General features: G+C 54.6%; 1 protein-coding gene across 3 annotated transcripts in view; it reads left to right on the forward strand.

Moving 5' to 3' along the window:
• The first annotated feature begins 308 nt into the window (after positions 1-308).
• GDPD5 (glycerophosphodiester phosphodiesterase domain containing 5) overlaps positions 309-13,008 on the forward strand; it is an 86,883-nt gene continuing 74,183 nt past the window's right edge. For all 3 annotated transcript variants that reach the window (XM_020913604.2, XM_020913605.2, XM_070473234.1), the window contains exon 1: positions 309-1,132. The gene's annotated coding sequence lies outside the window, so the exon portion shown is untranslated. The remainder of the gene's footprint in view (positions 1,133-13,008) is intronic.

Consider the following 13,008-nt stretch of genomic DNA (forward strand, 5'->3'; position numbering starts at 1 on the left):
CTCCCCACTCCTACTTCCATCTGGGTCCCCAGGTTAGCCTCTCCCCCAGTTCAACTCTTTAAAATCCCACCATGCCCTCCCTAGTTCAGTCTGCTGCCGCACCTCTCCACTGCGGCCCCTCCCTCTCCGAGGTAGAGTCCACGTTCTGCTGAGTTCCGCCCTTTTCCCACTCTCGGATTGGCTCCGCTGCCCGACGGCGCGGGACCTGAGCCGGGTGGGGGTAGGGGCGGAATCTGGAGCTCGGCCCGCCCCTTGCTTGTAGCCCGGGTGGGCGGGGCCTCGTACAGACCCCGCCCCTACTCGGGAGGGGCCGTGCTGGCCGGTGCTCAGGCGTTGAGCAGCGCTACTTCGGCTCTGCTCGGCTCCGGCTCGGACTGCAGCTCCAGCGGGGGTGGGCGGCTGGGATGACAGCGGCGGTGGCAGCGGCTGCGGCGCGGGACTGAACGAGCGGCGAGCGAGCCGAGGGAAGAGGAGGAAGTACAGCCGCGGCCCGGAGCTCTGGAGTCAGCGGCCGCGCCGTGGACCGCCCCATATTGCAGAGCCAGCCGAGTCCGGACCGAGAAAGACTTCCCCGCCGGCTCCGGCCGCCGCGGCTCCGCGCTCCTCGCCGGCGCCCTGCCCTGCCCCGCCTGCCCCAGACCCGGGTTCCGGCGGGACGCTCCCTGCTCCGCGGTCCGGGGCGTGTGGCCCGGACGCCCCGAGCCCCCGACCCAGATCCAGTGCACCGGGACGGGACGCTCCTGGCCCACCATACGGCTCCAAGGTTACGGGCTCGCTCGCAGCCTTTCTGTAGCGTGTGTCGGAGCCCCCAGCCCTCCAGCCAGGGTTAAGGCGGGGTGCACCCCAGCCCCCTGATTGAGTGCAAAGGAGTCCGGACGCCTCCAGACTCTGGTTCCCCGAAACCCGGACCTTCTGCCGCCTCTGATACGGTACTTCGGACTTGGGATCCGTGCGAAAGTCCAGGAAGCCCCGGCCTGGTCCAGAGCCCTGTGAGGGGTCCCAGGCGGGCTGGACAGTCAGACTGAGCCAGACTGGGCTGGTGCTGCGAGCCGAAGCTGCCACCTTACTGCCGCCCAGACGAGGGGTGAACGCTTGCCCCGAAGAGAACACAAGAGAGAGCCGAGAGCTGCAGGTGAGAGAGCCCCGGATGCCGAGCAAAGGCGGCCTCCGACCCCATCCTGGCAGCTCCGGGGCCACCTGCGGGTGTGCACGGGGCATTAGCTGCAGCTGGAACTGGCTAGGAGCGGGGCGCGGGAAAGGGAGGAGAAAAGGGGAGAAAACGGGCACTTATTGAGCGCCCATTGTGTGCGGGTCCGCGCCCCACCCTTGCGCAAAGGATCCCTCAAATGGCTCATTCCCACTGCATGTGATGAAAGGTGTTGTGTGCTGTTAAGGGCGCTTACAGATGGGGAAACTGAGGTTCATCAGGGTTGACTGACCCTGTTCTTTTTACTCTGGTGCTGAGACTGGGGAGGAGTGTTAGGCTGGAGAGGGAGAGGAGCAGAGAATGGAGAGGAAAAGAAAGGAAGTGCATAGCTGCCAGGCAGGAGGTGGGGGGGAGGGGTCAAGGTGGGGCCACCGAGGCTTCGGAGAGCTGATCCTGAGGCTGGGAGGTGGTCTCTCCTGGCCTCTTTCCCTCCCACCCCGTTGTCATGTCACATCCCAGGAAAGGTGACCCAGAGTTGGGAGCAGAAGTGGGAAGCTTCCCAGTTCCACAGCTTCCCTCCCTGACAGCTGCCCCGTCCCCTGTGTGCCAGGATCCAATATCTCTAAGAGGCTAGGAGGTCCTGAGACGCTGCTTATCTGCTAGGAGAACACACCATAGAGGTCCCCAAGTCAAAGCCTATCAGAGCTGAAGGAGATGAGGCCCTCAGCACTCACCCGGCTCACGTGCTTAACATTGGTAAAGGGGACACTGACGCCTGGGGACAATTGTTGAGGTCCTAAAGCAAGTGACAGGTTGAGCCAGAAGTACACGAGAAAAACCTTCCCAGACATCCTTCAAGGTATCCACTCCACTTCCCTGGTTAGCGTCTTCTGGATGGGTGGCTGGGGTTTTCCCACCCCTGATGTAAGGTCTCAGTGACCACATGTGAGGCTGTTGTGAGAATCCATGTGGTCGGTGCTGGGGCCTGAGACAGACCAGCAGCCCCACAGCCTCTGGCCCAGACCTCAAGTCTGACCTCAGCCTCTCCTGGGCATGGAAACCTGCAAGACACCTCTGGTCCCGGAGGGCAGGGGTTTGCACAGGTTCCCAGGGTTGGGGCTGCCTGGGCGAGGGGCACAGTCCCAGGGGCCGGATTCTCAGGAAGGGGTCCTGTTGCCTTCTGTGCATAGAGAGGGATGTTGTGAAAGAGTGCTGGGCATGGGCTCCATGGGCTCTTGTTCTTGGTGGGGAGGGAACGTGGCCTCAGTAGGAGCCCTGGTGGCCTTGGCCGGGACTAGTTAACCCCTGCTGTGCCCAGCTTTCTGGAGTCAAGGGGAAACCACCTTGGAAAGCCCCTGGGAGGTAGGGGAGGGTGGAGTGGTCAACTGAAGACTGGAAGCTGTCAGTCTCTGGGGGTGAGTGTCAAGGGGAACTAGAAGAGAAAGTGACTGAGGGGCTTGGGATTCCCAGCCCCCACCTTCCCTGGGGGTTCAAATGCTCATAATAATCCCGAATCTAAACAAAGCTCCCCTTTGATGCGATAATCTCACACCTGTGATCTCATTTCGTGGTGGAGTAGAAAGGATCTGGAACACAGTGAGGCAGGAGAGGCTGGGGTGCCCCCCAGAAGCCTCTTGGATGCATCCATGGCTCCACGCCTCACCTGTAAAATGGAGTCAAGGCAGGTGATATGTTACCTGCTCAGAGAATAGGGCCATCACATCCAGCCCACTGTCAAGTGCTAAAGAGTGGTGTTTGCCAAGACAAGGCCTGTTACTAATGGCTACCTTGTGTGGGAAACTGAGGCTCCAAGAGGTGAAACCATCCGCACAGAGTCTTTGAGTTTGCTTCAGGAACTGAGTCCTGACTGTGTACCGGGTGCCCTGGAAGGTGTCCGGATGGAGAAGTTATTGTGGCGACTAGCACTCGATGGGGTGGGCTGAGCGCACGGGCAGACAGCAGTGAGTCACACCAGGCAGCAGAAATCTGCTCTGATTCCTCCCACTGGCCATGTGGTGTTGGGCAAGTCACTTCACTCCTCTGAGCCCCAGCTGCTTCTCTGTGAATTAGAACTCCTCTTTTACAAGGTTGTTGTGAGGCTTAAATGAGATATAAATATACAGCATGTGGCCAGATAGCTATTTCCTTCCCTGTAAGAAAAGGAAGCTTGAATTTTTTATCAGGAAAGCCAGAGAAATTCTCAGACTTGCCTTGGGTAGGAATGGAGACTACTGTTGCAGGTTCACAGGCCGGATTTGCTTAGCTGTAAGGGTCATGCACCCCTGGGCCACCACCCTCATCCTATAACCCTTTTGAATCTGCTTGGGGGCCCTGGCAAGGGGGCTCTGGGTTCTGACCCCTCACCCCAGGGCTGCTGGCTCCCTTCAGGGTTGGGGGGAGTGGGTGTTCATTCCCTCTGGCCCATTGTCTGGCCTCCCTGGCCACAAAGGTGCAGTAAATAATTTATGGCTCCCCTTGCTGGGAGGCATCTTGGAGAAATTGATTGCTCTGTGTTCAGCTGGGTTTCTGAACCCCACCAGAGGAGGCAGGTTGCTCCTGTCAGTGCTAGATCAAGTCTTAGATATGGCAGAAAGGGGTGACAGGAAGAAAGTGACCTGTTATCAACCCCAGCTCTCTTAAAGGGGGCAAGGTGGGCCTGCAGGAAACAATAGAAACCAAGCTAGACAAACACAGATCAAGCTGTTGGGCCCCTGATTCCAAGTGGGTCAGGAGGAGTGTCAGGGAGAGGCTCTTGGGGACCAGAGTAACCCGGAAGGCTTTATCAAGGAGAAAGGTGTCTAGACAGGGGCTAGAGGCAACTTGCTGTAGAAATAGGGGTCCTGACATCAGTTCAAGGTTGAATTCTGGCTGCGCCACTTACTTACTGTGTGACTGTGAGGAAGACACCTGCCCAGCCAGGCTTCTGCTCCCTTCTCTGTGAAATGACATTAGCTACAGGTAGCCGTGAGGTCATATACGTAAAGATGGCACGATAGGTACTTAATGAAAGAGTGCCTCACTGTGAACGTGATCACAAGGTGGTCTAATGGTGGGAAAGATGAGCTGTGTAATAAGCAGGGAGGTGGGGAGAACTTAGAGCGGTGATGAATCTGGTGTCAGAGAGGGGTGTGGATAAGAGAGGTGGGTGGCCAGATGGTGGAGGGCCTTGAATGCCAGACAGAATTCACAGTGCAGAAAGCATCACAGGGCCCCATTGAGAACCCTCTGTGACTCCTCCTTACCAGTAAGATGGAGACCAGACCTCTTTGTGCATTCAAGGTCTTGCCCACCAAAGCCACTGCGTGGACCCCCAGTCATTGCTCACCACTGTTTCCTAAACACATCATGTGTGGCCCCTTTGTTTATGGGGTTCCTCCCATTGTCCATGGGCTTCCCTGATAGCTCAAATGGTAAAAGAATCTGCCTGCAATGCAGGAGACCCAGATTTGATCCTTGAGTCAGGAAGATCCCCTGGAGAAGGGAATGGCAACCCACTCCGGTATTCTTGCCTGGAGAAGTCCATGGCCAGACCATGGGGTCGCAGAAAGTCAGACACTGAGTGACTAACACTTTTCACTTTTCTTTCCCATTGTCCATACCATCCTCTGCTCCGCTCACTTCCCCATCAGTCAAGGCCCAATTCAGAACATAAATCCCACCCCCACCGAGAAACACTCCTGGATTACCCAAGCCTCTGGTCACACTGCCTCTAAATCTTTCACACTTCATAGTAATAGTATAAACAATTCCTACCATTGCATCCCACTTTACAGTTGGTAATATGCATCCACATACTCATTTACTGCTACTGTGATGGTGATATGAGCAATTGCTAATGCTCTTGAGTACTTGTTCTGAGCTAGACACGGTGCTGTTTTACACACCCTCTCATTCACAACTCCGGGAGGAAGCTACCGTTATGCCCCAGAAACTAGGGCTCAGAAAGGCTCCTTGTCTTGCCCAAGGTCACACAGCTAGGTGGTGGGAGAAGTCAGGAGTGCGCTGTTATCTGCGACTGAACAGACAGCACAGCAGCTCTTAGATGTCCTGCCTCTTCAACTCCACCCAAGTACCTTGAGAGCAAACTGCACGTGTAAAAAGCCTGGAAAGGGTCCTTCTTCCCAGGGCTAGGGAAGGGCAGTGCTGGCCTAAACAGGGGGCCCTGGACCCCGCACTGGCTGGCTGTATGACTTGGGGTGAACCAGACCCAGCTGTGGTCCAGTTTCCCCGGGTCTATGGGGAGGGGAGTGGGGTATCCAAGCTTCCAGAGCTCCAGCCTTCTGCAGTGTCCTCTGTGACCCTGGAAGGTAGGGGAGGAGACCACAGCGTCAGAGCCAGAGGATGTGGTGCGATGGGCGGCTGTGATTTTTGGCCCGGCCGCTGTCTGGACCAGCAGGCTCTGTAGTTAGCCGCTGCCTCCTCCCCCCGAAGGAGGGAGGCGGCCTGGGCTGCTGGAGCATGGTCATTAACTGGGCAGAGACGACCCTGTGATTGGGAGCCGGCTGGGCCAGGCCAGGTTGGCAGGGCTGGAGGCAGGCAGGCCTGGTCACAGTGGGGTCACTGGCGGGGCAGCTGGCTGAGCAGCTGCCTCTCCTCCTTTTGCAGCCTCCAGGGCGGGACCCACGAGGCACTAGAACTTTGTCGGCCAAGGCTTGCCCTTCTTCCTGTGGTGGTCGTGGGAGTGGAGCAGTGAGGAAGTGAGCCAGGCCTGAAGATGTCTCCTTCTAGAAGCTTCCAGGACTCCTCCCCTACAGATCCACAGACCTTACTTGCCTGCTGTGGTCTGTGGATTGGGTTTATGTAGGTCTGCTTCCCTTGCCAGCCAGTCAGAAGCAGATTCTCTGCCACCCAATTCTCCCCCTGCTCCCAGAGTGCCTGGCACAGAGTGGGTACCCCTACCCCGCCCCAGGAGAGACAGTGCAAGCTGCCCCTCAGGCAAGTTACTCAATCTTTGTACCTCTGTTTCCTTCTCTGTATAAAATGGCACCGGTAATCACAGTGTTGCAGGGGTTAAATGAGATGACGGGAGGCACGTACCAGGCCTGACACACAGACTCCGTCAGCATGAGTCCCCTTGCCCGTCCCCTCAGTTGCTCCGTGATCAAGTGACTCAGTAAGAAGCTGATGGAAGAGCCCTGCCACTGAGGCTGGGAGGGAGGCTGTGCCAAGCTGCAGGAAGGGCTTCACCCAGGAGGATGTTTTGCCACCTGGGGAGGACTCTGGCAGATTGGATTTAGAGAACTGCCATTCCCACCACCCTCCCAGTAGGTAGGCCAAGTTCTAGGCAGAGGTCATGACCAGGAGGGATGTGCAGAGACCTGGTCCTTCCCAGACCTTCACAGCAGGAATGACCCAGTTGGGAGGAGCCGTCTGGACTCCAGGTAGCAGATGCTGAGCAGAATGAATCCTTCCTTTAAGGGAAGCAGTGTTCATTTGGTCTCCCTCTCTCTCTGCACTCACGCATGATTACATATTATGAAACATAACATGACTGGAGATTTTGGTCCATGGGGGGAACAGACATTCAACAAGTAAACACAGATACAAAACCTCCAAGTTGTGAAGACTGAGCTCCCAAGGCGGGGGCCGATCCCATGGACATTTGTGGGTGGTGGTAGAGGGCAATGCTCAGATCACAGCCCAAGTGCACACTTTCTAGCCATGTGACTTGGGCAAGTGATTTAACCTCTCTGGGTCTCAGTTTCTCCATCTATACAATGGGGATAATTATAGTTGTGGTGCGAATTAAATACATTATTCATGTAAAACACTCAGAAAAATGCCTGGCACATAATAAGCACTCAGTGCATATGTGCTGTTGTTGCCTGTATCTTGAGTACCTACCGGAGTCTGAAAGAATAGGTGCTCAGAATGGACATGTGGAATGAGTCTCAGGCACAGGGCAGCTGCCCTGGTCAATGAGTGAACACACGGCCTCCTCAGGAGGGGAGCACACAGAAGCAGTGACAACACACAACGTGGCAGAGAAGGCCAGGGGCTGGGTTTGTTCAGTGCAGGGCAGAGGTGGAGTCCGGAAGGGCTTCCTGGAGGTGGTGCTCCTAGAACTGCGTTGAAAAGTATCACTTAACACGCAGGCACACACACACACCCTGGTATCACTGTGCAGGCAACAGTAGGCACAGCCTCAGAGAGGAGTGGTTCCTGTCCAGAAGGAGTCCCTGCCTGGGCAGACCCTGGGTCTGCTGGACTCCACAGGCCTCCATCTTCCCCCTGCCCCATGCCATCTCGCCATCTGTGACATCCTGCTGGAGGGCACCAAGGAGGCAGGTGGGAGGAAGTGTGGGCCGAGGTCTGAGAGCCTCAGCTCTTCCCAGACCTGGGACCAAATCTCCAACAGTAAAGAATAAACAGGACTTGTTTGGAGTTCTTTTATCTTCTTGCTCCCAAAGCACACCCAAAGTAGAGGTGGTCTTCCAGCATTAATCCTACAGCTGTTTAGCTTTTGAATAAGTGAACTCTATGTGAAAGAAAAAAAGGCCATGAAGAATTTGCCTCACCATCCCACCCAGGAGGCTCAAAGAGAAACTTTCCTTCCACTGACAAAGGAGCCAGGACCCCCCAAGTATCTTTTAAAAAGTTCACCCCAGAGGCACCCTAAAGTCAGAGTCCCCTCACACTGCCTGCGCTCACAGCTGATGGTGGGCCCTGAGGACACAACCTTGGCCCTTATGTTTTGCCTGGTTTTTGCCTCTCTTGTGAAATGAGGTCAGAATAACAAAGCCTTTCTTTCCTTTATAAAGTGTGGGGTGGAAGAGGTTATAGTGAGCATCTGGGCCCATGGCTCTCAAATTTGCTGCACACGTTAGAATCACTGCAGAAACTTTTAGAAGTCCTGCCTGGTCCCCGCTCCACAATCTGGGGCAAGACCTACACATCAATAGTTTTTAAAGCTCCCCAGGTGATGTCAGAGCCCAACCAAGATTGAGAACCACCTGGCCACCCTCTGCAGCACGCCTCCTACTGCATCCTCAGATGGTACCCGTACATACCCCAGACAAGGAGCTCATTGCTTCCAGGGTATTGCCCTCCCTGGAGAAACACGGACTGGAAAGACTTTGCAATCTGATAAACCTAGATTCCAACACCCTTCTGATCCCTGCTTGAATGTCTTCTCTGAGCCTCAGTGTCCTCATCTGAAAACAGAAATAACATCTCTCTCTGAAAGGGCCGTAGAGACCAAATGAGGCCATGTGCAGAAAGCACCAGTGCAGCACTGGACATGCCAGCACTGTGCAGTGGAGGGTCACAGACAGTGGCAGAGCCTGCTGGACTCAGACCCTGGACTCCACTGCATTGCTCTTTCTACTGGCCCAGCCACCTGAAGCTGGGTCTCTGAGAAGGAGGCTGGCGTGGGGAGGGATCAGCACCCAGTCTTGGGGCCCTTCCCATCCCCCTTCTCTCTAAGAGATAAGACAAGGCAGCAAGCATTTTGTCTTGCTTGGTTTTGTTTTAATGGCCCAAGAGTCAAGCTCTCCTTAACAATGAAGCCTTGTCTGAATCTGCTTGTTTTTCCAACCGGGACACCCAGTTGCACCGCCTGCTTGGGGCCCCCATCCCACCTGGGAGAACTAAAGAATGCCAGAGGTTTTCTTTTTTTTTTTTTTTTTCATCTCGGGGAGGGTACTGGGGAGACATTGGAGGCCTCTGTGTGGCCCTCACCAATAATTGACCCCATTTAAGTCAGCTGCCTCTGTTGAAAGCCAATCCAAAAAAATTATTTCAGGGTAGTTACTGGGATGGGTTTCAGAAGCAGAGAAAGTCGCATTTGAGCCTTGGCTTTGTCACTTACTGGAAATACAACCCTGGGAGAGTCATTTCAGCTTTGCTTTTTGAGCACTGGTATTCTCTTCTGTAAAATGCGCAAATAGGAAGTGCAGCCTCCTTGGGGAGGTTCTGAGAAGTGAATGAAGTGCTTGGTGTATAGTACACAGTGCCTACTGTGTCATGAGGGCTCACACTGGCCATGGCTGTCCTCACTGAACTCTGCCTCCTGCCATGGCCTACCCCTGCTCCCTGCTCCCAACGTCCTCTGAGTGCTGGCCCAGGCTGAGAGAGTGGAGGTCTGCATACTTAGTAACGTGCCCCCCTGCAAACCCCTATCATGTTATCATTTGTTCCATGCACATTTAGAGGGGACTCTGAGGGGGAAAGAAAGACTGCCAAAAGGGGTCACTGGCAACAGTACCTGGTCTCCTCTGCTCTGGCCCAGCAAGGGAGGGTGTGTGAGCCCAGAGTGAGCCGCTCAGACAGCGGGGTGTGACGAACCAGCAAATGGAGCTCAGCTGCAGGGGGCCGGTTCCTGCCCAGGGCTGCAGGTGCCCCAGGAGGAAGCGGTCAGCTATAAGGACAGAGGCTCTGGCCTGCAGGAGAGGGACCAGGTAACCCAGGAGCTCCAGTGGTGGAATAAAACTTCCACTCCTTTCCTTCCTCCAGTCTCCCGTTGGGGTTTCCCACTGGATGAGCCTCCCAGAAACCAAAGGCACATAACTCAATACCTCAGCCTCCAGGGGCCCCGACGCAAAGTGGGCTGGGCCCAGAGAGGCAAACAACAAACGCAAGGCTTTCAGGCAAAACCTATGAGGTGCGCTGGACTCACCCTCCAAGGGATGCAGTTGAAGGCTCATCTTTGGTACTTGAGCTTATCCCTTACAAAGGGGATCTCAGCCCCCACCCCAGAGCATCCCATCTTCCACAGTCCTCTCCGAGAGGAGTGCTGGGGGCACCCATCTTTCTGTTTCTGCCTCACCAGCCGTGCCTGAGCACCCTTTGAGTCTGGTGCTCAGGCCCCTGGCCGCCATGCCCACCACTTGGCCCAGCTCCACAGCCGCTGGTCCTCAGAGGACCTGGCTTGAGTTTCCAGCCTGTGCCTCTGTCCCTTCTGGTCAGGAAGCATGGAATAGTGGTCAGAACACAGGCTCTAAAACCGGACTTTCTCCTGAAATCCTGATCTGCCTTAATATGGCTGGAGGACTAACCACTGCATCCCTTCATCTCCCTGTGCCTGGGTTTCCTCGTCTTTGAACTGGGAATAGCAGAGAGTACCTCAGAGGGTTGTTGTGAGGATTGATGAGTGAATGAATAGAAAGTGCTTGGGACGGTGCCTGGTGAGCAGGAAGTGCCCAGTAAATGACGGTCTTTACCATTATCACAAATAAGACAGTGGGAGCCCAGAACTCATGATGTGGCCGGACATTTAATTAGAGGATGGGGACCGTCACCGCCCTCAGTCTAGACTCTGCCCCGGTGACAAGGGCTGTGACCGTTCCCCACAAACTGACCCCGTTGTGGACACTTACCTGTCAGCTACCTCCCCCCTCCCCACGTCCTCCCCTGCAAATGTGAGAAGTGGCCTCTCATTCTATTAAGACTCAGTGTCCGAGAGCAGTCTCCAGTCCCCCGCAGATACCAAGGGATGACCGTAATCAAATAACTGATTTAATGTGATAAATGCTCTAAGAGGATGTTCAGGGTGTTTTGAAAATCAAAATGGATATTTGTTTTTTTCTGCTTGGGAATAAATGGCTTATTTGTCAGGAAAAAAAAAAGTAGTTGTTTAAGATGTCCCCAAGTTCCACAACCTAGTCTGCATGAAGAGCTGGGAGGAAGAAGACTTGGGTGTCGCCCCCCTGGAGAAGCCCCAAGGCTGTGGTGGCAGGGAACGGTTAGGGTATGCATCAAGTCTCTTCCTCATGGGGCAGGCCAGGCAGCTCTGAGCAGGATGCAAGCAAAAACACAGGAGCTCGGATGAGAATGAGAGAAACTGGGGGCTTCATGGAGAAGGAGGCATTTGAAATGAATCTTAAAAGACAGGCTAGGAACTCTACTGGTCTGAATTGGGTGGGAAGGGTGTTCTAGGAAGAAGAAGCGTAAGGCATGGAGGCGTGGCCCTAGGGGCTGCAGCAAGCAGAGCACGAGGCAGACGCTTCGGGGTAGAATGATGCTCCAGGGTGGAATGATGCTCTGGCGACACACATGGCTTCTGGAATCAGACAGACATGGCTTTGAATCCCGGCTCAGCTTCTTATTGAATTATTTCTTATTCTTTGACTGTGGGCAAGTGGTCTGGCTGCTCTGACCCTCTGTTTCCCCAGCAGGGGAACAGGGCTAAGCCTTCCCAGGGCCCGGCAGTGACTCGGGGATTGCTGAGCACAGCTGGAGGAGCCAGGCCTCCCCTTCACTTGTTGCTGCAGAGGAGGCAGGGACCTTGGGGCTCCCCCTGGCCCATGCCTCTTTCCCCTAGATCAGGCTGCAGGTAGCTTCCAGGGTAGTCTTGCCAGGGACAGCTTTATCTCAGGAGTCAGGCAAAGGCTACGGAGAGGCTGACCTCAGATGAGCTCAGGTGCATAGTCAGACAGAAGATATATCGGGCCATATTGCGTGGAAAGTGTCTGGAGGCCCTTGGTGCATGGTGTCATGGGAACAGCAGGGCAGTCCTAGAATACAGAGCCCTCTCCTGAATAGCTGGCCACCGAGCACTCCCTCTTCTCCTGGATGGAAATCTCCGACAGAGTCTGAGACTGAGGAGGAGCAGCGAGATGCCAGGGGTGGGTGTGGTTGTGCCTTGACCTCAACCTGCTGCCGAGTCAGTCCTGGCTTTGCAGCCCAGCTCTGCCTCTTTAGAGCTTTGAAGACATTGGGTAAGTTACTTATACTTTCTGAGCCTCAGTTCCCCACCTAGAAAATAAGGGTAAACAGAATAAAAGGGTAGCCACACTTATCTTCCAGGTCTCTTTTGAAGCTAAAATGAATTCATGGATAAGATGCATGCATGTGTGTTAAGTCGCTTCAGTCCTGTCCAAATCTTTGTGATCCCCTGGACTGTAGCCTGCCAGGCCCCTCTGTCCATGGGCTTCTCCAGGCAAGAATACTAGAGTGGGTTGCTATGCCCTCCTCCAGGGGATCTTCCCGACCCAGGGATTGAATCCACGTCCCTCATGTCTCCTGTATGGGTGGACGGGTTCTTTACCATATCGCCACCTGGGAAGCCCTGATGGATGAGAAAGCATTTTGTATTTTTAAAAAATACATATTTATTTGGCTGCTCAGGATCTTCCTTGCATCATGCGGATCTTTCATTGCGACACACGGACTCTCTCTAGATGTGGCACTTGGACTTAGTTGCTCCAAGTCTTGTGGATCTTAGTTCCCTGACTGGGCATCCAACCTGCGTCCCCTGCATTGTAAGGCAGACTCTAACCACTGGACCACCAGGGAAGTCCAAGCATCTTGTGTTTTAGAAGAGACTCCACAACCACTATCATACTATTTCCTTTCTACCTGCACTGTCCATTTCTAATGCTGCCTCAGGAAGTTCTTTCTTGTGTCTAACTTAAGTCCATTATGCTGCAATCGGAATCTCCTTCCTCTTGTTGAGGACTCTGCAGAAGCAGGCTAGGCTCATTCTGTACAGAAATGTGCCTGTCAGTACCTGCAGTGAGTGAGGTGGGGAACAGCAGAGCAACTGGGTGTTCGTTTTCAACCTCTGTCTTGAGAGCCCAGTTGTCTATGGCCAGCACCTTCTGACCAGCATGATTTGGGGGTAGGTGTCTCATCTTGACTGTTTTCACTGTTCTTCCTCTCTGGGTTTTATCCATGCTCCAAAACGGGGACCAAGGGGTAGTGGAGAGCGCTCTGGGCTAGGTCTCAAAGACCTGGGTCCCAGTACCCACTTAACTCCTCCTGACTTGCTGTGTGGCCTGAAGCCAGTTAGCAGCCTCTCTGGGCCACAGTAGGTCTGTGAGGATGTCTGTGTCCAGGGGCCCAGATGTCTCCAGTAAAGATGAGTACATTTCAACTGAAGCCCCTTTTTCTCTTTCTCATTTACCTGGGCTCCCACCACC

Source organism: Odocoileus virginianus, chromosome 10 (genome assembly GCF_023699985.2).
Source record: "Odocoileus virginianus isolate 20LAN1187 ecotype Illinois chromosome 10, Ovbor_1.2, whole genome shotgun sequence".
NCBI classification, from domain to species: Eukaryota; Metazoa; Chordata; class Mammalia; order Artiodactyla; family Cervidae; genus Odocoileus; species Odocoileus virginianus.